Source organism: Mustela lutreola, chromosome 13 (genome assembly GCF_030435805.1).
Source record: "Mustela lutreola isolate mMusLut2 chromosome 13, mMusLut2.pri, whole genome shotgun sequence".
NCBI classification, from domain to species: Eukaryota; Metazoa; Chordata; class Mammalia; order Carnivora; family Mustelidae; genus Mustela; species Mustela lutreola.
The window spans coordinates 79610883-79637339 of record NC_081302.1 but is presented as its reverse complement, the minus strand read 5'-3'; the positions used below and the strand labels follow the sequence as shown (position 1 = coordinate 79637339).

The following is a 26457-nucleotide window of genomic DNA, read 5'->3' as shown; positions in this document are numbered from 1 at the left end:
TGAGGCTTATCCTTCCCCCTCCCCCTCTTCTGTTGTAGTCCACAAATTCACTGGTCATCAGCAGGCTTCTTTTGTTTGTTTGTTTGAAGCCTATTGCTTCTTGACTAAGAAATCCACAGCATCAAGAAGAACAAAAATAATACCTCAGCCTATGTGCTTATTCTGTGTCAGCACTGTGCCAGGCACTTTACATATATTAACTTATTGAATGCTTGTACTAATACTGGCTTTTTTTTAATGATGTGGAAACTTAGTCAGGGAGTCATTGGTCAAAGTCTGAGAGCCACGAAATCGCTAGGTATGTATCTGACTCCCAAGGCCATGTGTCTGACTATTGCTGTCCTCTGGTAGCAGCCACTGATCTGTCTACATGACCCACCAGGAAACAGGCAGAAAACGTCTAGTCATAGATCTTGGGCATATCTTAGTAGTTGGCCCTTTGTCTTACTTTTAAATAGGTTTATCTCTTATGAAAATTCCAATTTTTCTACAAATCCCAGTTTTCCCAGCCATGGCTATAACAATTCTTCTATCTCCTACTGCTCAGATCAAGACCCTCCTCTTCTTGCTTAATGTGGTTATTTTATCAACAACTACAGTGATTGTATGTCACAGAGTTTGTCTTTTTTATTTCATATGTACTGCCTTGCACTGTTTACAGCTGTTTCATGGGTCAGAGTTTCTCTGATCAATTAGGACAAGATGATATTGTCTGTATATTTCTTTATCAGATCACTGTGTGGTCCCTAGTGATCTGATGCATAGTAGTTATTTGTTGATTATTTACTGATCACCTTTCAAAGAGGAAGTGTTTTGCTAATCTTATCTATTGGTGCTTTGGTCATTCTCTTTTTCTTATCCTGTGGCATTGCTTTGTTATGAATCCTCTATTAACATAAGGTAATCACTAATGATAGACGATAACTTACTTACCTGAAGATAATCAAAATATAAAACGTTTTTCTTTCCACCTGTTTTTCTCCCTCTCGTTTTTAACTTGGCAGCTACGCAGCAGCCAGCAGCCAGTTAGTTTTCCGGAAGGCATAATTACTACAATTGAAATTCACCGGTCTGATCCTTATATTCAGCGGAATTAGCATTGTGGGCAGCAATGAAATGCCACTGATCAACATTGTTATCCAGGAAGTCTGTCGGGATGGGGTGATCGCCAACGATGGAAGACTTCTTGCTGGAGACCCAATTCTTCAGGTATCAATTTTTTAATTTATTTTGTTAACTTGCCTCTTTTTTTTAGTTTTTTTTAGTGCTAAACATATCATAATTTATCTGTAATTTCTCCGATTTCCCCCAAACTCATGGAATGTATTTTTACCGCCATCTTAAATTTGATCCCGCATGTGCCTCAGTGTGTGGCTCTCCAGGCCAGCTGGATTCCTCCTGGCTTGGTCTCCACAGTTGTCTATTTCGTGGCCACATTCACTGCTAAATTCTCTTGTCCCATTGTCTGTATCCCTAGTCCCAGGGTACCATCCATCAGTTACCTTCGTTGTCTGATTCATCCTTCTCTACACGGATTTCTATAATCTAGAAAAGACAGGTCACACAGCACAAGTTACTTAAAACTTACAGCATTGAATTTAACATAGAATTCGGAAATCGTGGGGCGCCTGGGTGACTCAGTGGGTTAAGCCGCTGCCTTCGGCTCAGGTCACGATCTCAGGGTCCTGGGATCGAGTCCTGCATTGGGCTCTCGGCTCGGCAGGGAGCCTGCTTCCTTCTCTCTCTCTCTCTGCCTGCCCCTCAGTGTACTTGTAATTTCTCTCCGTCAAATAAATAAATAAAATCTTTAAAAAAAAAAAAAAGAATTCGGAAATCATGACCACCTCTTGTTGGCTCTCAAACGCACTCTCATCCACAAACAGCCTGACTCTGCAGTAATCCTTGGTGCTACCCTCTCCCTCTTCTCTTTAAAAAGAATGAGCTACTCCAACAAATGAACTTGCTTCGGGCAAGATGATATTATGTTAGAGGGCATACTGATGAGCATGAGATGGCCAGAAATCTACTGTTCATGTGAATTCTAGAGTGTATGTGAAAATTGACCTGGATATATTACCCATGCAAGTGTACGTGGTACTTGAAGCTAAAAGACTGGATATTTAGCAGAGAAGAAATAGGCATGAATGAGAAAAGATGTCTTCTAGGAACCCAAGCTCAAGGACTCTTGCCTCCTCGATTTCACTGCTGTGTCCTTCCGCACAGTCTGTTGGTATTCACCCCTTCTCTTTTCCCTGCCATCTCTCTGGTCTGTGCCCTCACTGCTTCACGTCTAACCCAGGAGAATCAAAACCCCTGCCTCCCTACCCTGCTCTGAAATCCGGTACGACCATTGTGCGGTTAATTCACCTGTGACTCTGCTTTCCCTGGATAGATTGGACCAGAGAATCAAGTCCATACTGATTAATCTAATAGTCCAGGTCCTCTTTGAAGTCTTACACAACCTGTCCCCTCAGCCTTCACCCTTGCTTTTTCTTTCAGCTGTAGCCATCGGTGTATTACTGAAACATCATAGGCATGGTGGTCAGAGCTGAGGGTATAGTTAAGAGCAAAAAGCAAGCCCTGCCCTCATAGAATGTATAATGTAGCAGAAAAGCCAGACATAGCAGTCTCCTTGCTTCCCTCCACGTTCCAGCCTGTCCCCATTGTGCTACAGCTTCCCCACCTTCATCTAGAAAGCCCTGCCCTGCCATTTTCACCCATTCAGACCTCTTCTCACACTAAGTGCTGAAGACATTCCTTCTCTTCACCACTGAATGCATAATTGGTCACAGAGAGTTATTCAAATGCAGTGTCTTCCTTTGGGGATGGCAGCCGCCATTATTACGTACTATGGGACAGGCTTCTCACAGAGCTGTGCCTGGAGTCGATACCCAGGACAAACTTGCTGAGTCAATAAAAGAGTGGATTTGGTTATGATATCCTGTTGGGAATAGCTGTCTTCTTCATTAAAACCAAACTTAGAACCTCTAGGATTTTTAGTTCTTCAAGAGAAATGTCCAGAGGGGAAGACAGACAAACTAGGCTCCAAGAGCAGCAAGGATTGACCTTTCCACTGGGGGTTCCTGGCTTTGGTTTCCACGCCCATCTGTATTCTGCCTCTTGTAGTTTGTGATTTCCACTTCGACACTTGGGCCCCAAACCCCTCCTTCATTGCACTTGGCCTGGCTGACACAGACTGATCTTGCAGTGTTTTGTTCTTGACTAAATCCGAAGAGGCAATAGGAGAATACAGGAAACATAACTAATCCAGCTTATGTAAAATCCAGTTTCTGATCCTACCATAGCTATTTACCGCATTCCTGTGTTTGCTGTCCTTTTATGATATTAGTCGTACTCTGGTTGCATGCGATTGGCACAGCTCTCTGGACACCTTACCCTGTATTCCTTCTACCCCAGCTCCTAAACTGATTCTCCATGGAGGAACTCTTGTAGCTGGTTTTGACATTTTGACACCTTTGTGGCCAAGACAAAAAGAACCAGATTGCCCTTTTTTGCAGCTTACACAGTGTTCTTTACTTTTCCACTCTGGCCTTTCTAGCTATAATTGAGTATACATTTATTTTCATCTTTTGTTCTTTGCTACCAGCAGTGTGCCAGCTTTGGATATTAAATTTTTTACATATTTTTCTTTTTATATATTTTACACATTTCATATTTTTTACATATTTTTATTTTACATATTTCTCACGGTTTTTCTAAATTTTCAAGGTAAAAACAAATGCTTTGTTCTTATTTGCATTTCTTTGAGTATAATTGAGGTTAAGTCTGTAACCTCAGATTTACTAATGTATTTAATATATAGTTATGTTTGCTATAGGGTTTTGTTTGCTAATATATTTCATCTACAGGCTTTTTTACTGGTCTGTTTTGGAGAATTGTTTAATAACATAACTGAATCTGTATATCTCAAATAAAAAGCTAATTATCTGAAATACTGGCTATAATTTGGGGAATTAAATCAAAGCTATAAATCAGCATTGTAGACATTCCAGTGCATTATTATTGTTAATGGAGGCATACATATTAATAACCCTAATAATGGCAATCTTAAATGCAGTTTAATGATTTCAAATTGATACAAAAACTATGAGCACATAACCTGATTATTGAATTCACAAAGGGTCTCTCCTCTTGTGGGCCTGACTTCTCATTGGCCTTTGGCTGGTATGCTGGAGGCAGTAAGTAAAGCCACACTACTTGCCCAAATACAGAGTAGTATTTATGGCCATTCAAAAGGAAACACTTGGAAAGAAGGCTCCTTAGTATGTTTTTACTACCTGGTTATCTTCCACTTTTTGTGAGCTGCATAAAGAATACCGTGAGCCAATGTGAAAAGACCTTGAGTCGTTAATATGGTTTATTTACTGACCAAAGGGCTAGCTAGCCTGTGTTTTTAGTTTAGCAAACTAGATGTAGTAACAGTGGGTGGCTTTGGTTTTCCCACACTGATTATGTGTGTGTGTGTGTGTTTTATATATATACTCACACATCCATGTTATTCTATTAAATAACCTATTTAAAAAGGAGAACCATATACCCTCAGGGCCTTTCACAGTGCAGCATTTTGAACAGTTTGAAGAATAAAATAGTGTAAGAGAGTACATCAATATTACTATTAAAAATAATACAAATTTCAGAACATGATTAAGAGTACGAATTTACAGTGCGATCTGAGTCGTCAGTGATATATTCCCTTTTGTTTTTTTTAATTGATATTACTTTATTTTATTTTATTTTACTTTTAGATTTTATTTATTTATCAGAGAGAGAGAGAGGGAGAGAGAGCAAGCACAGGCAGACAGAGTGTCAGGCAGAGGCCGAGGGAGAAGCAGGCTCCCTGCCGAGAAAGGAGCCCGATGCGGGACTCGATCCCAGGATGCTGGGATCATGACCTGAGCCGAAGGCAGCTGCTTAACCAACTGAGCCACCTAGGTGTCCCATCACTTTTGGTTTTTAAGGAAAATAATTGCAGTCATGTCTTGACTGCATTGGTCCAAAAGATAATTAGCTAAAGATGTGGTAAAGTTTACTCTGTTGGTGCTATTTCTACAATATCTAGCAATAGTATTTTATTTGGTTTCTGCTTTCTCTGTGTTTCACTGGCAACCACACTTTTGTGAAGGGAAAATCTCCGATTGTAGGATATTCCACAACCCACGTCACAAAAATGGTGTGAGGCTTCATACTCGCACGTGGCTAGTGCTGGATTCCAGCCAGATGTTTGTAAAGTCATTTGTGATAGATGTGAATTTAAGACGGAAAAATAAGAACCTAGAGATAAGTGGCTTTTTAGCTGAATAACCAGAAATGATGAGTTTTGACTAACAGATCCACGTCAGGCTGGTTTTTTAGAAGCTGCCTTAAAGTTCTGTTCTTGACCCTATGTTACTCAACTTTTTCATCAAGGATCTGGACGGCAATCAAATGCACAGATGTTGCAAAATTGGGCGAAGAACAAGTTTATGTGTGAGATCTATGGCTTTTGATGCCTGAATTTTAAAAGATGTCAACAGGCCCAAATCAATAAAATTCAAGTTAGTGGTGCTCAAAACTGTCATCCCGAGATGAGTAGGAAGGGGGAAGGCTTTCCTTAAGATAGACTCACGTGAAAAAGATTGAAGGCTTTGGGTAATCACAAGCACCTAACCCACAGCCTGTGCCACATAACGCATCCAAGAGAATGTCGATTTCCTGCTTGCTGTTGGTGCAGACAGATGAGGAGAGGAATTCTAATTGTGATAAATACTCAGAGTTGCGCCAACCTCTTCCTCTGACTAGGTGAATAACTGAAGCTGGGTGTATTTTCTTAGTCCTGTTCCTGTCCCAGGATCAGTCACTATACTCCTTTCAGGGCCATAAGGTATAGTAAGTAAATGTTCTGTGAGTACTGAGTTAAGCTTGTTGTATTAGATAGATGTTACACTTGAGTGCTAAACAGAGTGAAACTGTAATTACCTGCTTTTCTTTAAAGTAAAAATGACTGAACTGAGATCAGGTTGTGTATCTAGAATCTGTCCCTTTTCTTAGATTAAAACTCGGTGTATTTTTTCCAGGGTAGGTGTTTTTCATTTGGAAAAGCCACATCAATCCAGTAGAACTTCAGTTTCTGTTCCACTAGAACTAGTATTTTGTTGGCACTTGCCACATGCTGCTGCTGTCTCTGCATTCTCCTCCTGGTCCCGTGAAGCGGAGAGTAAACCCATCTTACCACTCAGGGGACACACTCAGACATCCCGCTACTGGCAGGACCAGGGACTCTGATTCAGCACCCTCGCTGAAGCCTGAGATCTTAACTGCCATTCTCTACTTCGTGCTAGTCACTGTGAGTGAAGCTTAGGAACTGTGCATTTTAAAACATCTTCAGAGGGCTTTTTTTGTAAATAATGACTGTATGTCATTTTCCAAAGTCAGTTTCTTTTGGAAATGGCGTATAAATGTTTACCAGTTGAGAGGATAAAAGATTGTCCCACCTCGGTCATAATTCTTTTCTTCCAGGTCAACAACTGTAACACCAGCAATGTGTCTCACAACTATGCCAGAGCCGCCCTTTCCCAGCCGTGTTCCACGCTGCACCTGAGCGTGCTGCGAGAGCGGTGCTTTGGGGGCCGGACCTACAGCCACCCCGACAGTAGCTCTCCCCGGGAAGAGGTCTTCCACGTAGTCTTTCACAAACGGGACTCTGGTGAACAACTTGGCATTAAACCCATTCAAAGGACCGGTGAACCAGGTGTTTTTTATCCTTGATCTGTTGGAAGGGGGCCTGGCTGCCCAGGATGGAAGGCTGAGCAGCAATGACCGAGTGCTCGCCATCAATGGACACGACCTGAAGCTCGGAACCCCTGAGCTTGCCGCCCAGATCATTCAGGTACACGCGGATATTCATTCCATGTGCTCAGCCTTTATGTCGATGTTTTCGTAACATGAGAACCTGAGGGATATTTGATATTTCATGGGGGAAATCAAACACGGTTCCCCAAATCCTTCAAAATGCACAAGAGATGATTTTATCATTACAGATAAAATCCTGTCCGGAAAACTGTATCCCTGTGAACATTTAGCCTTGCTCTTTATAGAGTGAAGGCTCTATATTTTCACATGGGTTTTTCATTTGCTCCATGGGCTCCACCTAAGCCCACACAAAAAAAACACATTTATGTCCACATTTAACAGGTGAGACAAGCAAAGCTTGAAGGAGCTGTGGTTCCAAAGTTGTGACTTCCCTGCTCTTGTAACGTTCACTCTCCGCTTCACCTCCATACAAGTGGGGATAATCAATTTTTATTGAGAAGAACTCATTATCTCCGTAGTGCCCTTTTTATAAAGCATTCAGAGCATTTCAAACACATCATAACTTGTGTTCTTACAGTATCCCTGTGAAGTAAAGATGGTTATTATTAGAGAAAAAAATGTTTTTCAATAAGAGCATTAAAATAGGTAAAGTAGAGGGGCACCTGGGTGGCTCAGTCATTAAGCATCTGCCTTCGGTCAGGCATGATCCCAGGGTGCTGGCATCCAGTTTCACATCGGGGCTCTCTGCTCAGCCAGGAATCTGCTTCTCCCTCTCCCACTCCCTCTGCTTGTGTTCCTTCTCTTCCTCTCTGTCAAATAAATAAATAAATACATAATAAATAAAATCTTAAAAAAAAGAAAACAGCTTTAAAATTTTTTTTAAAAAATAAGATAGAAAACGTAGAAAATAATCCAGGCCAGACCTTCCGGTTCTATAACCTACCAGAGCATTTAATGATATGGGTATCTCCTGCAATGATAGGGGTGAAACAAAGATGTGTATGGTGTTTTATTTTGTTTTGTTTTGTTTTGTTTTAAGTAAGCACAAGAAAACACTCTGACATAGAGGAAACCAAGCAGTAACATAATCGAGCATCAGGAATTAAAGTAGGTTGATAGTCACTGGGAAATGTGTATAGTAAACAGAATTAACAATGAAGATTTAAGTACTGTGTAAGAAAACCCAAATTTAAATCCCATTTCATTACTCCTTTTCACAAATGTTTGGTTCATTATAACTATGGGAACACACACACCCGGTAGCCATCTTGCATTAGGAGGGAGATTCAGGCGTTGGTCTCTTGTCCCAGACTTGAGATTTAAAAAAATTGAATACAGATACTTATATGATTACCAAATATAATATATTGCTCAAGTTGTTTCTTTGTGAAAAACATCTTAATGTTTTGGATTCTGAGAATAACATGTATTCCATGTCTGAAAAGGAGACTAAGGAAGACAAAATACAGAAAATGAAGAAGGAAGTCCAAATCACTGTCAGCCTAAAGTCCATAAGATAGTGACATTAAAGTTTTGAAGAACATCGTCATTTTTCTGTATATCCCTACAAATAAATAGGTACCTATTTACGTAGGTAATTAGACATGCAGTCAGCTTACAAATTCTGAGTTTGCCACCCTTTCTTTACGTCAGCTGTATGCTGTGGACTTCTTACCCTGAAAATAGATGCACCATGATATAGCTGTATAGTAGGCGTGTTGTGCTAAAACTTACGTGAACATTCCCCTGTCAACAGACTTTAATGTTTTCTTTTCAAGTTTAAGACATTTTGCTTAACTTCCCTCTAGAAAGATCATACCAGTATATACTCCCAGCAAAAGGGCATGCTATTATTTTATGAAATACAGGTATTGTCATTGAGGCATCCTGCATTTTAAAAAATCTTGACTTTACCAGAATTCTTTTGTTGTGCTTGAAACCATGAAGTGTTAGATAGGCAGTTGGCCTAAACCCAAATGTTGGCCCATCGTTTAAAGCTTATATGTCCACTTCCATCACACACCCAGAATTTTGTCTTTTAAGAAATCAGAAAACCTCAGGGATTTGTTTGTTAATAGGTTTGCATGAGCAGGGGTCTTCCCATAAAGCTAAATTACTGGTTATAGAGTATTTGGTAGTGGTGAGGGTTAGGCAGTAAAGCAAACAATTCTTAATATTGAAATTAGATCACAGGGGTTTCTCACCCTTTTCACACCGTGTGATCTAATACTCGGAAGTGTCAGAATCTCAAATATCTGGATTGTAAGCGTTCTATTTGGAATTTGCCTGTTAGATCAAATCCCCAGACTCTGGCCACATGAGAAGTGTTATTCTTTCAGTTATTTGAAGAATTGTCTGAAACTAGTTTAATGAAATACTTGAATAAGTAAGTGACTTTAATAGGGCCTTAAAATTGGTTATCATTCAGGCACCTGGGTGGCTCCGTGGTTCAGCATCTGCCTTCGGCTCAGATCCTACATCGGGCTCTCTGCTCTGCGAGGAGTCAGCTTCTCCCTCTCCCTTTGCCCCTCCACCCTGCTCTCTCGCTTTTGCTCTCAAATAAATAAATAAAATCATTTTTTTTTAATTATGGTTTTCACTCCTTTTCCAACTTGAGAACTGAAACTGGAGTGCTTTCTTAACATTACTGACTGCAGTCATGGGGGAGGGTTGTACTTTCCAGCACAGCTTCTTGAAAGCAGGCTGTCAAATTTTCCCATAGCAATGATAGTAAACTTGGAAAGTTGTAGTCATGACCAAGAATCAGCATCAAGTAGACCAGGCCTGTACGTTAAAAGCAAAGATAAAATAGCTTTAAAAAGTATAATAAATGTGAATCTGTGTTTCAGATCTAGATCTATAAATACAGATAATGGACCTCTAAATTTAACGTGGTTGTCATCACCTCTAAAATTACATTTATGGGGCGCTTGGGTGGCTCAGTGGGTTAAAGTCTCTGCCTTCAGCCTGGGTCATGATCTCAGGTCCTGGAATCGAGCCCCACATCGGGCTCTCTGCTCGGCAGGGAGCCTGCTTCTCCGTCTTTCTCTCTGCCTGCCTCTCTCCCTACTTGTGATCTCTGTCTGTAAAATAAATAAATAAAATCTTTAAAAAAAATAAAATAAAATAAAATTACATTTATGTGTGAGTGCACATATGGCATATATAGGCACACAATTTGTGATGTATATAAATACTAATCCTGTTTTACAGGACCTTTGTTATCATTCTTTTCAGGACTCTTTAAGCTGATCCCTATTTTTGATTTGAAGCTGTAGTGTGTGGAAACAGATCTACACATAGTTTCATTGATTATCAGTCTCAAAGTAGCCATCTTGGAATTTATTTCAGAAATCACAAAGGATTGTAATCCAGTTTTGAATCCGTTCGTCCTTTTATCTTCTTTGCTCTCTTTCTCTCAGTGCCAAGGCCAGTTTTGCAGGGGAGGGAAGTATAAAAAGATAGTTACCCTTCAAGAAATCATGGGGAGATCAGAACCCAGGCTTTCTTTGCTTACACCCTTGGTATTTCCAGGATTAGGGAAGGTTTACCCAAGAGGTCTGTGTGTGGCTCTTTTACCTGCAGAAGTTTTAAAGTATTAGCTCCTGAAATGAACTCCCTCGTCTGCCCCACCCCCAGCAGGGGCCTGCAGTCCCCACTCAGGTGAGGCTCTGATACAGCAATGATAAGTGCATTGAAAATGACCCTCCCTATAATTTTTTTAAGTGAGAAGCATCATTCATGACTGGTGATTATATATGTGTGTTTTCTCCAGGCTAGTGGCGACAGGGTGGATTTAACAATTGCTAGGCCGGGGAAATCCCAGCCTGGTAACCCTGTCCAGGACGCAGGAGCTCAGAGTAGCAGCTAGCACCATGCACAGCCGCTGTACCACAACAGACCCAGCTCACACAAGGTGAGGCCTCGAGTTTGCATGTTTTCATTCATCTGCCCTCAGGGAATCCTTGTGACAAACTGGTAAGATTTAAATGAGGGCTGTTACTCTGTTGGAAAAGGTGAGCACAGGTGTTTGGGGGTGTGGAATGTGTATTTGGCTACCTTGAGAGTCCCTGTACAGTCTGTTCCTCAGCCAGTAGGGGTGGTTTCTTAGTAAGAAGGTCCCTCTGCCAGATTGATGAGAAGTGTTTGATCTTCTAGAAAGACTTCTTTGTTTGGTCCTGCTTCAAAGTGGGATTTATCTTGGTTTGCTCATTCAGTTGTAACAGGAGGTTATGTAACTGAAAAAAGACAACGACCAACAAGTCCATACTTAGCGGTTGGGCAGGTTGCCTACAACAACAGAATTCCGTATGTGAATATGAAGCATAAATCATACTTTCTGATAGGTACATGCAAAAGACATAACGCATTTCTTTTTATGTTACAGTTTATAGGAATACTACCCTAGATTATTTTAAATTCCTGTATGTTGAGCTTTTTGCTGCATCTTTCATATTTCAGTGCTTTTGTAATATATTCCTAGGTCATTTATCTGTGCCAAAAATTCTGATGCTGTCTCACTTTGGATGCAGAAATTAGTAGAAGTCAAAAAACAGTGGCACTTTACTGTGTTCTCAGTATTATTTACTTCATTTGATCTTTCATTTGAACTCAACTTCTAGTAGGCCAGAATTTTTACAACGATGCTATTTACCAACTGTGTGAAAATCACACATCGGAAACTTCCTATAGTTTTTTTATTTGTTTGTTTTTATTTCCTATAGTTTTTAAGTAGACCAGTAAATAAGTTTTTATTTAGCAAAGCAATTTAATTTTACTTAAGGAGAATGACTTGAGAAACACATGTTTAGCTTAAAGTGGCTTCCTTTTTTTTTTTTTTTTCAAGATTTTATTTATTTATTTGACAGACAGAGATCGTAAGTAGGCAGAGAGGCAGACAGAGAGAGAGGAGGAAGCAGGCTCCCTGCTGAGCAGAGAGCCAGATGCAGGGCTCGATCCCAGGACCCTGGGATCATGACCCCAGCTGAAGGCAGGGGTTCAACCACTGAGCCACCCAGGCGCCCCTAAAGTGGCTTCTTAATGTAAGTACAATTTGAGAGAATAACTCTGTAATGTCACAGGAGCCCAAGAAAGCATTATTTATTTATTTATTTATTTATTTTTGAGATTTTATTTATTCATTTATCACACAGAGATCACAAGTAGGCAGAGAGGCAGGCAGAGAGAGAGAGAGAGAGCGGGAAGCAGGCTCCCCGCTGAGCAGAGAGGCCGATGCGAGACTCGATCCCAGGAGCCCAAGATCATGACCTGAGCCGAAAGTGGCTCAACACACTGAGCTACCCAGGCGCCCCAAGAAAGCATCATTTAAAGGCACAAGTATTTTTGGCCCATCAGGTTTATCTTGTTTTCTGAGCTGAAGTATAGACTTGTCACTGGTCTTTGTTCAGTTAAAACTTTTAAGAAATTATAAGCACAAACTTCATCTTATTTTTGAACAGAAAACGAAATGTGTGAAGGGAACCTATAATTTTGCTTTCACAATGATGACTTCGAAAAGCAGTTATTGTTTCGAAAAGGAATTTGAATAGGAGTTGTTCATATCGCTGGTCCTTGCTTTACAAGTTACATATATATACATATTCCTAAAGAATCATAATTAAGGCAAAAGTTGGTAACTGAATCCATGAATTCTACAGAAAGTGGAAATATGGGTGCTCAAAGAAAACGCTACAAATTTAAGACTGTTTTAAGAACTACTTAACCATTTCAGCGTTCATATAGAGGACAATTTATGTCCTTTTGTTTGTTTTGGGCACAAATATTTTTCTTTTTACTAGTTCCTCTTCCTTAATTTTAAGTGTGGTGTTTTAAATAGCAATGCTGAATTCTTACTTTAGGTGCTCTGTAAACCTGCTTGTTAGAACAGCCACATGAAATGTAATTTTAAGCATTAATTTAGCAATTTACCATTAACATACAGCATTTGTGATGTCAAATCCTACTTTAAAAAAATAAAGTTCTCCTAGGGAAAACAAATACAAATTCATCAAAACAACCTGTTCAGAGGATAATCATTGTTAAAAATTAAAGCACACATTACTCTATTACTAAGCCCCTGCGTGGCCCCTGCTTGGAAACATTCATACAGTGTTAAGCCCTTAGAAGTTTCCATGAAGTATACCAAGAGTAATCTGTGAAGTTTGGTTAAAATGCATACATCTCAGCCATATGGAGGAATAAAACAACCACCTCTTATTGACTCGATACCTGACAGACACGAGTGTTGAAGTCAATGTGCTCCCAGCTGAGTTTATCTGGATCGTCTTCATAATAACGTGGGTCTTGCCCAGTTTTGAAGGATGCGAACATAGATGTCATATGCTATGATACCACCTGTGGACGTTTACAGGTTTTCTATGAGGTCAAAATTCTAGGAACTCTAGGCTATTTAAGTTGTGTCCTCAAGAAAATTTCAGAGTGTTGGTTTCAGGAGCAGAGAAGAGCAGACACCCCTGCCGGTGCAGGGCTTGACTGACACGTCGTTACCTGTCCACTCTGAAGCAGTGTCACTAAAGGAAATGTTACAGTTCTAGCAAAAGAATTCATCTAGTTCTACTGTTGATATTGTTAGTCGTGGTAATAGTTATCTTGTTATCTACACTATGCTGTTACAGTATATGTGTTAAGGAACCTTTTGAGATAGGAGCTTCCATTATTACACTTAATGGGATAGCACCCTTGTAGTGTCGATGCATATAGCATCATGCTGTATGATCATACACAACTACATATGAATAAATGTTTATGTATATACACTATGTGTGTGTATGTGTATTTTTTTTAAACTTGAATCACATCAAATCCAGTGTGATCATGCATAGCTATATAATTTGGAGCAAATTATATGACCTTTCTTTTTTTTTTTTTTTTTAAAGATTTTATTTATTTATTTGACAGACAGAGATCACAAGTAGGCAGAGAGGCAGGCAGAGAGAGAGGAGGAAACAGGCCCCCCGCTGATCAGAGAGTCCGATGCAGGGCTCAATCCCAGGACTCTGAGATCATGACCTGAGCTGAAGGCAGCGGCTTAACCCACTGAGCCACCCAGGCGCCCCTACATGACCTTTCTAATAAGGCTATTCCATTGTTTATTAAATGGGGCCAACCATAGGATTTACATTCAGGACCATTGTAATGAAATGTAATGAAACCATGAAAATGAAATAATATAGGTAAAGCCATTTGCTTTACACATAGTAAATCTTCAATAAATGTTAGTTACTATTGCTATTTTAATATTAATATTGCATTGGTACACCTTGTTTTTTATAGCATTCTAATTTAAAAAAAGGTGATGTTTTAAATTTTCCTTTTCTTCTAGGAGTGTCCCCATAAATAGAAACAATCAATATCGGTAAAAATTGCTTTTTCCTGAGAACACAGTTTGTTGGAAAATTGTTCTCTTCCTTAACTTTTTCAAATATTCAGTTATTTCATATCCTTATAGCTTTCCGTGAAGGTTGTGAAGATCAGTTTGCACCCATTTCATGACCGAGCATTCTCATGAGTAAGAAACAGAAGATAGATCTATAGCTTTTTTCTGGCAGTTAACAAAATCCGCACTTTACTTTTGTACTATTCTGTCACCATTTCTCTCAAAGAATAGAGGAGAGAGAGAGAAATAAAATTAATTATCTTGTCTTCAGAATCTTAAAACTCAAGTGCATTATTTACCTTTGTAGAATTGGCCCTATTTTGACTTCCATATGTCAACAGTCCTGAGTTTTTTCTGTTCCATACATAGTCATATGAAAATACAGCCATCCAAAGTCTGACATTGTGATCCCCAGTGTTCGGTGTCATGTTTGTACCATGAGGAACTGTGTATTATTTCTACAGTAACTGATTTTAACAGTGACTTTATCATTGCCATGGTATTTTTTCCTTCAGTTTCCTTACTTTACTTCAGCTATGTATTATTTATTTTGCAATGAATTTTCTTCCCCTGTGTTAGGATCTTACCAGTGTGTTACATGCCAAGAAAAACATATTACTGTAAAGAAGGAACCACCTGAGTCCCTGGGAATGACAGTGGCAGGGGTCAGAGGAAGCAAGAGTGGTGAACTGCCCATCCTTGTAACCAGTGTGCCAGCTCATGGCTGTCTGGCACGTGATGGCCGCATCAAAAGAGGTAAGATAGGGAGGGCTGGGAACAGTGAAACTCCTCCCATCTTCTCCCTGCATGCCACTCATGTTTGAAAAAAGTAACAAATATTCCCCAAATTTTCTATTAAATATGATTTTTTAAAAATCTTGTAAAGTGTCCCTTCCATATATAAGTGTAAAACCTCTCTCTAAGGTTAGAAAAATGCCTAATGGGAAGGAAAATTGCTGCAGTTTGATGATGTTTCCATTCTTTTTTTTTTTTTTAAGCATTTATTTATTTATCTGACAGACAGAGATTACAAGTAGGCAGAGAGGCAGGCGGGAGGTGGGTGGGGGGGAAGCAGGCTTCCGGCTGAGCAGAGCCTGATGCAGGCTCGATCCTAGGACCTGGGATCATGACCTGAGCTGCAGGCAGAGGCTTTAACCCACTGAGCCACCCAGGCGCCCTTTCCGTTATTTTCTAATGTTTATTTAAATCATTGCATTATTTTATGTAGGAAAAAACCCTTTAAAAAATAGAACACTCATCTTTTCCTTCCTAACTTTTTATATAATCCTCGTTGCCCTTTTTTTTTATTATATTACTTGGCAGGGCAACAAACACTTTTTTTCCTTCCTTAAGCAAAAGATGCTCAAATCACAAGTTTCATTTCTTTGGGTAGACCCAAGGATCTCTTCTCTTTAAGTATTCTGATACATTCACGCTGAGCAAACTCTGTAGGACTATATCTATAAAACTGTGTAACTCTAAAACAGTTTATGTTAAAAATTCATTTCTAAGAGCAAAAGATCAAATAATTTTTGAGCAGGAAAGAACTATAGAGATCACTGAAGCCCAAAGAAGAGAAATGAACATGCCCAGGTCCTGCACAACATTAGCAAAACGAGGTCTAATGACTTGGACTTCCAGTCACATCACAGTGCCTCAAGCCACATTTTTTCCTATATATGATAAAATTATCTTAAAGTTTTGAGTTGTTTTGGAATGTTTTCCATGAATTGGATTTTTCCCTCGATATCGTAAGAATGACAGAGATGTGAAAAAATTACAAATAACAGGATGTATAAGGAAGATAATGACTTGGTAGCTCATCTCATTTTCTTGTTTATTCCTTTGGACAGGTGATATATTGCTGAATATCAATGGCATTGATTTGAACAATTGAAGTCACAGTGAGGCCATGGCTATGCTAAAAGCCAGCGCCGCGTCCCCTGCTATTGTCCTGAAAGCACTTGAGGTCCAGACTGTCGAGGAGGCAGCCCAGGCTACTGAAGAGCAGCCAGGCACCTTCAGTGAGAATGAGTAGGACTCCAGCTGGTCCCCGTCGTGGGTCATGTGGCTTGGGCTTCCAAGGTACTGACAGCGTTTCAGCAGTTTCATGGAATAATCATAGTGACAACATTTCTCAGTATGGAACACAGTAAATTCATTTGTCCAGGGTGTGAGGGGGAAGGTCCTGGTCAGAGATGAAAGTGGCAATGGCATATCAAGTTATAGAAGAAAAGGGTATTTTTTTCCTTAGGTTATTATATTTTAAAAGATAAATTTAAGGGGCCTCTAGGTGGCTCAGTCGGTTAAGCATCCAACTCTGGATCTCAGCTCAGGTCTTGTTCTCCGGGCCATGAGTTTGTAAAAAAGATTTTTTTTAATTCTTAAAAAATTAAAACATTCTTAAAAAATAAACCCTTTACCTTATTAAAGGTAAATTTAATATGTAAGAACTCAGCTAAAAAGACTTGGTGTATCTGTTTATAAAAATGAATAAAGCCATTCTGTCCATGACTATTAAGAAGGTTCTCAAGTGGACCAGCCATGAGATTTGGATGTTCATGCTCTTGCTTTAGAAAAGCTGTCATTTACCACACGTGTACATGCTTAGACTTTGTGTGCATTTTTCACCAGAAAAAACAGGTCAAAGTGTGGGGCCTTTTGAAAAGCTTTTCTAAAACCCCTTTCTTAATCTTGTTAACTCTCTCTAAAAAGGCAGGATGTCAGAACTCAGTTTTCATTGGACATGAGAGACTCTTTCAGCCAAACCACTGGTGTCCGAGAGTAGGTCTTCTCACCACCTTCGGGACTGTAACCCACCAGGACATTCTGTAGTTGGTCATTGTCTGCTCATGAAAGTGTTTCAGCTCCTGATGAGTGTTGTATATACTTGGGTATTGAAGTTGGAAGAATGTGTATTACTGTCTTTGTTACTAGATAACTTTAGAGGAATCCTAAAACTGAACTATGATGAAACTTTCTGATTCTGAGCCAAGTAGGAAAATGACTGATTTTTTTAAATAAAAATAAACAATAAGAATGCCAGTTTCTGAGACATCTAGCTTCATTTGGATGTAATTTGTAATAACTAGCATTTGTATAGTGCTATGTGAGATATATATATATATATATATATATATATATATATTAAAAGTACTTTCACGTAAAGAATAGCAGAAAAATCCAGGATGAGTGGAATTCATTTGTCTATCATCTAACTTACTGACTTGTCCTTGTGGTAGTGTAAAAGACCAAAAAGGCCTGAAACAGTAACAGAATTCGTATCTCAGGGCCCTGTAGGCATAGATTGGAATGGTTGCTATGAAACCATGGCCGTTCTACCTAATGGTGAGGGCTCAGCCAGCAGAGGGAACTCATTTATCCTCTTGAGTACTCAGCCTGATACACTGACCTGTCACTTGAAACCCAGCATGTCAGAAAGGCCCGGTCCCACACCAGTGGGGGAGAAGTGGTCTCCTCGGCGGCGCAGGAGCCGAGCGTGTGCACACCACTGCTGGTGGCCAGGCCATGCTGGCGCTCCTTTAGTTCTTGTTACCTGGTGTTCCGGGTGGCCAGCTCCCCTAAGAAGTCCAGAAATGCTCACCCCATTGATCAAGGACTCCCACTCCTAGTGGCTTTTGGCCAGCCTGCCGTGTAGGAGCAGGCCTGTCTTGGGCAGGACTGCCAGGTCGCAGGTGGACAAGGAGTCTGACTGGTCTCGGACAGGAGCTGGCAGCCCAGGACCCAGGTTCCCACATGGGTTCCTTGGGATTTTGGTTTGGATGCGTACCCTGTCCTCTGACTTCTCTGCCTCCATGTCTGTCCCCAGGGCGGAGCATTTTCAGGTGAATCACAAAGAACAATGATATTTCAGATGAACAGTACATGGGATAATGAAATCTATTTGGGGGGTCTGCCTGTATCGAAAGGGTGTCTATCAGTCCAAGGTCACTATTCTGTGGACTCCTGGGGGTTGTGTGTTGTGTGCAGACCAGTATACACAACCAGGTATTGGGAGGGCCACTGCTCTGTGGGTACCGGCGGCTCTTTCCAGCACATCGCACACCACACAGGGCAGCAGCTCTGCTCTTTCTCAAAAGGGAGGGTCTTTCTCTGCAGTTAGCTGGCGGTGTACCAGACAAAAGAGTTATTTGTTTTGTGTTGTGCTGTTTCATTGTTTGTTTTGGCAGAAGATTCACAAAAACGAAAATACTTATATCGTTTCTAAAAAAGTTTGAAAAGAGGGGAATCACTCTTATGTTCTGCAGACACACACAGAAGGCCATATTGTAGTTTTCCAGGCAGAGGAAAATCCAAGTTGAGGTGAAGTGGCCAAGACAGAGAGAAGAGCAGTGGTTTCAGGGACTGGGGGAGGGACAGAGCAGTGAGCGATGAGGAGGAGCGCGGGTGTCTCCTTGACGGAAACGTCGTAGAACGACATGGTTGTGCAACACTCGGGATGGACCTAATGAGACCTCCATATCTCACTGCAAAGGATGCGAGTAAAATGTGATATAAACTCAAATTCTACTTTATTTAATAAATAACATCTATGAAGTAATTATAGAGGTGAACACAGAAAACAAATACGATAAAGGAGGAAATGATGGGGAAGGGGGAGTCATGCTCTGGAGGTGCAGCCAGCACAAGCTGCTTCTCGGGGGCCGAGTCTGCTTGCTCCACGGAGGCAGGGGGCGGCAGCTCGGGGGCCGAGCCTCCTTACTCCACGGAGGCAGGGGGCGGCAGCTCGGTGGCAGGACCCTGCTGGTCATCCAGGAAAGTCAAAAGGCCTGGTGGCTCTTCCGTGGCAGAGAAGTGAACGAGGGCCCTGACGACCATCTGCCCTGGCCCCAATGGGTCAGGGTGGGTCACTGGTCTTCCTAACCCATAGTGAGCAGCCATAGCAGGGATGGCGGGGGCCAGGTCAGGCCCCAGAGGTGCCGCGGGTGCCAGAGTGGCTGCTGGAACAACTTCCCGAGACACATCCTGATCTCGCTCTGGGGCCGGTGCTGTAGCTCCGAGAAGAGAAAGCATCATCAGCTTGATTGACTTCCCTTTTGCCTTTCCCTTTCCCCACCACTCAGCGTGGCCTGCATTCAAGACCCAGCCCCCGGAAGGTGTCCCCGATGGAAGCCCATGGGGACAGGGATCTGAGATGACTCACTCTCTTCAGCCCAATTACAATCTACGGAGGCTTCCTCAGGGTGGCCCACCCTGCCTCCGCCTCAGGCCCACACCAGTCACCCCCAGTCCTCCTCACCACCAGCCTCTGGCTCCATGGTCTTTCAGGGAGCGCATTGCCTTTCTGGAAGCAGAAGCTGGGCACAGCGCTGCAGGTCCGAGCCCGGCACATTGACCTGCAGGTAGGCCAGCAGCGTATGCAAGCTGGGAAACTCCGGAGGCTGCACAAAATCCCCTGGATACGTTTTGACCCAGGTGTTAAGGATGGCATAGACGGCCCTGGGGACAGACATGGAGGCAGAGAAGTCAGAGGACAGGGTACGCATCCAAACCAAAATCCCAGGGAACCTATGTGGGAACCTGGGCCCCTGGGCTGTCAGCTCCTGTCTGAGACCAGTCGGACTCCTTGTCCACGTGCGACCTGGCAGTCCTGCTCGAGAAAGGCCTGCTCCCACACGGCAGGCTGGCCAAAAGCCGCTAGGAGTGGGAGTCCTTGGTCAATGGGGTGAGCATTTCTGGACTTCTTAGGCGAGCTGGACACACTCTTCAGTCTCTCTCCTTGCCCACGAGCCACTTCAATTCAACTGCATGTGGCCAGGGAGGGGTGGTGTCTGGCCTCTTAATTACCCTCACTGCACTCGCCTCTGCTCCTTGAAGATCCAACCGAGGAGGGAACAAAGGGACTCTGTCTCTAGCCAGGCCTTCCCAGGACCCTCCCCATACCTCCACCGTTACCTCCTCTGCCCAGTCACTAGGTGCCATGAGAGTGGGTCTGTTTCCACTGACACTCACCTCCCACAGGGTGTGGGATGTCTGCTGCTCCCTGGGCTCTACTGGGTCACCAGTCTCCCTGAGCCCCCTCTGAGCACCGAGTGCAGGTGCCAACAGACTGCTGTGCGATGCTTCCTAAATACTGCGTTCTGGGTCCCAGAATTGGGGCAGAGAGAGGGCTGGGAGGGGGCAGGGATGGAGCATGACCCTCTCAGGGGTTGAAGCTGTCCTCCATCCCCCTCTGGTCTCCCACAGTGCTCACACACCTACCCCAGCCGCCCAGGGCACCTTCCCCGTTTCCAGTAGAAGCTCTCAGACATTTACCATAAAGCAAGAATAACGAGGTGAGTCTGAAGGTCCAGCAGCCCCTCGAACTCACAGGACCCTCACTACCCTGGTGGAGAGGGAAGGCCCTCCTAAAGCAGCCAAAGCTTACTCACATGTTGCGCTGCTCCTGGGGTCCGCCAACCTCATCATAGCTGGAATAAACACATCCGAATCTAGAGGAGGCCAGGGGGCATCGCATGAGATGTCTGTGGATGTTGGCTCTCACCGCCTGACCCTCGACTAGCCTGCAGCCCTGGGGTGCTCTCTGTTCTGTGCAGGGATCCCATTCAGCTCCGAGACAATCGCCTCCACCTACCGGGGCTTCCTGAATGCTTGCTGAATGGAAGGGCCCCAACCAGCCCATCACCGACATCTGAGTGGGCCTGACCCCTGCTCACCCCCAGGGATGCTTGCTCTGGATTCAGCCAGACACAGGCCCCAGAAGGAGTCTCAGATCTCCCTTTCAGTGGCAAAGGAGCCCAGCTCAAGATCATAGTGAGAGTCAGGGATGAGGCAGAGGCTTCATCATGAGGGGCACGGGAATGAGCAAAGAGCATGCCGACAGGCCCTCCAGCAGAATTTTCCACTGGCGCAGGCTCCCAGGTGTCCTTTCCCTACAAGACCCCACTGAGTTCCTATAATACCTCTGCCCCAGTTAGGAGCAAGGGAAGCTTGGGGAAGCTTGGGGACCTGCCAGAGTCTCACAACAGGAATTGGCCAAATCTCACAGAGCAGTTAGGGGCAGGGGAGGGTGCTCACCTTGCAAAGAGGAGGTCCAGCACCTCCTGGGTGGTGGCCAAGTGACGGTATGTGTCCAGAAAGATGTGTACACAGTGTAGATCTTGTCTGATGACGGCAGGCACCAGGTGATCTATTGCGGCCTGCAGCTTATCGGCCCGCTTGGCCATCAGCACCGAGGTCTTCCTCCTCTTCCTGGTTGAACGATTTTTCCCCTGAGGTGAATCAGAGGAGACATGAGTCAGTGCTGTGGCCACCAGGAGGGTTGGGGCTTGGAGGGCAGAATGAGCCCCCAGATCTCAGGGACTTCTGCAAGAGGTGGGACAAGAGAGCCCAGAGTCCGGAAAAGAATCGGGTGACTCAGTGTCTCATTGGGTTCAGCCTAAGGCTCTTGGTTTTGCTTCAGGTCATGGTCTCTGTTTCTGAGGCTGCGCTCCTCGTAGGGCTGTGTCCATAGGGCAGTGTGTGCTTGAGGATTCCCTCTCTCTGTCTGCTTCTCCCCACTCTCCCCCTGTCTCTCTCTCAAATCCATCAATCAGCCAATCAGTTAAGAAGCCTCTAAGGCAAAGAAAAAATGTTCTTGGTATCCATACAAAGAATTGAAAGAAATGATGTCTGAACTTGCTTGTTTCTCAGGTCCCTTTGTGAGCGGAGTATGGATAGCACGTCCCTGCATGAGTGGCATGGATCCTGTGATTTCTGTTAACATAGCCCATTCTTTTTATTTTTTTGAAAGACTTGTTATTTATTTGACAGAGAGAGAGGTCACAAGGAGGCTGAGAGGCAGCCAGACATAAAGGGGGAAGCAAGCTCCCTGCTGAGCAGAGGACCGCACGCCCCCAATGTGGGCCTCGACCCAGGACTGTGAGACCCAGGACACATGACCTGAGCTGCAGGCAGAGGCTAAAACCCCTGTGCCACCCCGGCACCCAACATATCCCATTCTTGAGACGAGAACACAGAGATGTTTAAGGCGAGAGGGCTTAGGATAAGAAGGAACGGAGGCTGTAGGATGCAGCACTGTGCCTTGGCCAGAGAAGGGGATTACATCCAGTCCTGCCCCAGTAAAGGGCTCCATGGCTGTGATCAATGACTGGCCTTATGGACTGCCGTGCAGTGCAGTGCAGTGAGGCTCCTGTTCCTTTTCCTTGGGGGGTCCCAACAATGTGTTCCATCAATACCAAAGCGCAGAGCAAGAGACAGAGTACCATGGGCCCCATGTCCCTTTGGATCAAAGTCTCCCAATTAACTCTTGCAAATGATGATTTGCAAGACTTGCAGAAGCTGAGGAAGGACTGTTGGGCCAGTGGGGGCACCTGGGAGCACGAGTTAGGAAAATGCCTAGGCCAGGGCAAAAGGAGTCCAAATCAACGGGATGAGACCTGGTCTAAAGTCTCTTTAATGATACTCCTATAAGTATGTGGACAATGGCTCTGCTTCTGTCCACGGCATGGGCAGGACCATGTGGGCCAGTTTGGGGAAGAGATGGGATGCAGATTCACGGGAGTACAGGACTCTAAGAGGCCAGGTTGGCTTCTAGGAAGTGGGGCCCTTGGTGCTGCATGGGCGCCCCAGGGGTCGGGTCTCCCCAGCATCTGCACTCACCCTGAGCCAGCGCCAGACTCTGTTGGCCGTGTGCAGCTTCTTATCCTTGGAGGAATGAGAGCAGGCAATCTCCTCGGTCACCTCCTGCACCGTGTCCTCTGGAGCATTCTGTAAATACAGTGCCCGGCAGCCAGGCAGGAGGCCTTAGAGCACTGTCTGGAGGTGTTTGCTAGTCTTCAGACCCAGGGCGCTCCATTCCAGACACACCACAGCCCTGGTGGCAGAGCCCCCCCCCCCAAGGAAAGAAACGTGGCCCAGCTTCAGGGCCTTGGATGTGCTCTGGCACAGCTCAGAGTCACCTCAGGAATCCCCTGTGCACCCTGCCCACCCTGACATTGGTGTGAACAAGAAGGGATCACCAGGGTATCCACTGTGCTCACCCTCCTCCAGCCCATGGGCAGGAACCCCCACATATCCCTCCTCCCCTCAAACTCCAGAGGAAGGAATGGGGCTTCCCTAGGACGGTTCAGAGGGGTGGGCATCGCCTAGTGTCCTCAGTAGTAAGTACCTTATGGCGTCTCCCTCGAAAGATCCTGCGGCATTGGGGGGGTGGTTTTAGCCAATGTCTGCAGCATGGGATCAAGTCATTTTCCTGGGGGTTCTGGTACCCAGAGCCCCGGAAACTAGGTACACAACAGGAAAACATCTTTCTGTGTCTAGGTCCTGAGTCCAGTAACCCTGCTACTGGACTAGACTGGCTGCCTGGTTGCAGGGGTTCCAACTTCTGAAGGCCTTTGTGATCCAGGCAGTGACATCACTTCCTGAGATGCCCTATCAGGGCCCACTCCTGATTGGATCCCTACACGAACAGTGCTCCCGTCTGCCATCTCCTCTTCCCCCTTCTGCATGTAAGGACACATCTTATCTGTACACAGTGACCCCAACACACCCCTCGGAACAGGCCCCCAGGGAAGGTCTGGGAGCAGCCAGGGCCCCAGCTTGCAAACACACCTGGTTTCAGACACAAGTCTCTATTCTTACCTGGTTCAGACCCTAGAGAAGCCATTGTGGCACACAGGGATGGTCTTCTTGCCAAATATGGATGATTCCAGCATGTCTTTCTATCAGATGTCCACAGGCATAGGTTGGATAATAGCTATGATAGAGGAGTGCTGTTACATGTAGGAAATACCTCCCACCCTATTTCCTCCCTCCTGTCAACTTCTTGGAATCTGCTACTAATCAGATCCCACCCCACAGTCCCTCCTGGGGTGTGTGTGTTTGTGTGCACCAGCACACAAGCTCCTGTGTGCACACATGTGTTCATCGGTGCTCACATTCTGGAGTCCCAGAAGAGGACAGCCCCACTTACAGAGGGCTGGGTAATAGCTTCCCAAGGTCTTAGGCTTTGCATTTTCAATGAAAACCCTAAAGAAGGGACTGGAGTCTTGGCCCTTGATGGTCAGAATATACCCTTAGCCCTAGAGACCGCCTGTCTCGGGATGCAGGCCATTCTCTCATTTCCAAAGGGTGTGATGCAGATAGGGGTCCATCCAGTGGGTCGCCATGACCCGGGATCCTCCTCAGACAAGAACCTGGGCATATGTCTCCTGTCTAGGAGACCAATGATCACCCTCAGCCCGATAACATTTCCAGGCCAACAGCCACTTCCTTCCAGAAAAACTTTTCCAGAGCCCCCAGTGAATGGCTAGGTTGCATCCAGGACCCCAACTTTGAGGACACTCAAAGAGCTGGGTTCAAGCCTGCTAAGCATCCCTACCAGTCTGTTTCTGGGCAAGGCCTGGACCCTTCAGGGATCTTCACAGTCTCCCTTCAGGGGCTCCATTGGTTCCCCAACTCCTCTGTAGACATGTTTGTGTGACCCCTCCCCAGAGTGTGGTCCGGACTTGGTGATTCACTTCCATGTCACAGAACGTGGCCACGTGACCCAAAGGCCCTTCTGAGATTTCGTTCGAAAACTCATTGCCCAGCCCCATGTTGACTCGGATCCATGTTCTCTCTCCAATCTTCATACTGGAGCACAAGCTCCTTGGTTGAACCATGACCCAGACATATGCCCGTGGCCCAGCCCTGTGGGCCCACAGCAGACAGAAGTCAGGTCTTTGAGATGGGCTGTATCTGGCCCATGCCCCTGAGTGTGCTCAGGTTCTCGGTGATGCAGATCCTCCCTTGGTGTTGTCAGTAGCCCAGTTTATGGAGAGACTCTGGTAGGAGCCCCCAGCAGAGCACTGCTGGATTCCTGATCCCCTGAGACCACAAGGCATCGTTTGTGGGTTCAGCCACTGAGTGTGGGGAAGTGCGGTCACAAGCCCTGGGAGAAGGGCACTGATACTGACCAACTTCCCGGGCCCTGGCCCTCCTCCCCTCCCACTCTGGTCCTTCCTCATCTTCTCTGGCCACCCTGGCCCCCTTTCTAACCTCCAGTCCTCTGCTCCATGGTGCCCTCCGCCAGGTGGAATGCACTCGCATTTGTGCAGGGCTGTCTCCTTTTCCTCCCGCAGGAATTCTCCGTGTCATCTCAGCACAGCCTTGTCATACCCCTCACCGGGTGGAGTTCGGGCCTTAGTTGTGTACCTTGCTCTTTTGCTGTGGAGCAATCGCTTTTCCCATTCACATTTTGGTTTCTCGTTTGTCCATCTTCTGCTCTAGACCCTGAGCTCTCACGAGGAGAACCCGCTGGGCTGATAAGCCCTGGCACCATCTGAGTGCGCAGTGCCCAGTGGCTGAATGAGCGGGAGACAGGATCCGTCCCAGCACAGACCAGCTCCGTTGTTTGAGCCTCACTGATTTTAGTCCTGTGTAAGCCTTTTGTTTTGTTTTTTAAGTTAACTGTGCCTGATGTGGGCCTCAAACTCATAACCCTGTGATCAAGTTTCCTAGTGCCTGAGGAAGCCAGGTGCCTCTTTGGTCCCTTTTAAAGGTTTTAGGCTGATCACTATTCAAGTGAACTTGGTTATTTCAACATGCTGTACGGAGCTATATTAAATTACGCTGAATGACCATGTAACTCCCCAGGTTTTGGTAGCCTGTCACCACAGAGGTCCCCCCCTTGACAGTGCTGAGTGGATCTTCAGATTGGAGACTGAAATCCTTTCTGTGTTCTTCAGGAGCCCAGAGTCTCTCCACCATCGGCCTTCTCCCTCCTTGGGATGACATGCACCTCTGATGCCATCAGCACAAGAAGAAAGATGACAAGGAAATACACACAGGAGGGTGTTTCCGGCCAGGTCTTGAAGGCCTCAAGGTTCACTTTGATGCTCAATCTTTTATGTATTATTTTAGGATTTTATTTCTTTATTAGAGGGAAAAGAGCACAAGCAGGGGGAGGGGTAGAGGGAGGAGAACCAGAGAGATGCTGATCTGAGGAGGACAGGGGCTGGCTGATATAGACCTGTGCAGGGAACAGCGGAGGCCGCCCAGAGCTGGCCTCCGTCATCTGGTGGGCCGGGAGTAAGGAGTAGCCTCAGATCCCTGTGCCCATGACCTGCTATCAGGGGAGACCCTCTAGGGATTGCTTCCTGGACTCAGAGAACATTGAATGGTGGGGAAATTTTCCTTGATTTAGGAGGGACATGAAAAGTCAATCATTGGATTGATACTTTCTCTTCTTGGACTGACAGCCCCAACCTCAGAAGAAGATGCTGAACCACCTCAAGAGCTACCTCTAG

General features: G+C 44.6%; 1 protein-coding gene across 16 annotated transcripts in view; it reads left to right on the top strand.

Moving 5' to 3' along the window:
* The window catches only part of LOC131813749 (nucleoporin p58/p45-like), a 46471-nt gene extending 20556 nt beyond the window's left edge, over window positions 1-25915 (top strand). For 6 of the 16 annotated variants that reach the window (XR_009346941.1, XR_009346935.1, XR_009346940.1 and 3 more), the window contains 4 exons: window positions 1005-1209; window positions 6517-7917; window positions 14786-14962; window positions 16060-17261. The gene's annotated coding sequence lies outside the window, so the exon portion shown is untranslated. Of the gene's footprint in view, window positions 1-1004; window positions 1210-6516; window positions 7918-9238; window positions 9398-10585; window positions 10727-14785; window positions 14963-16059; window positions 17262-25438; window positions 25556-25896 lie in introns of those variants that run through there. The other 10 variants (XR_009346934.1, XR_009346938.1, XR_009346945.1 and 7 more) reach the window with 10 other exon arrangements.
* Window positions 25916-26457: the final 542 nt, after the last annotated feature.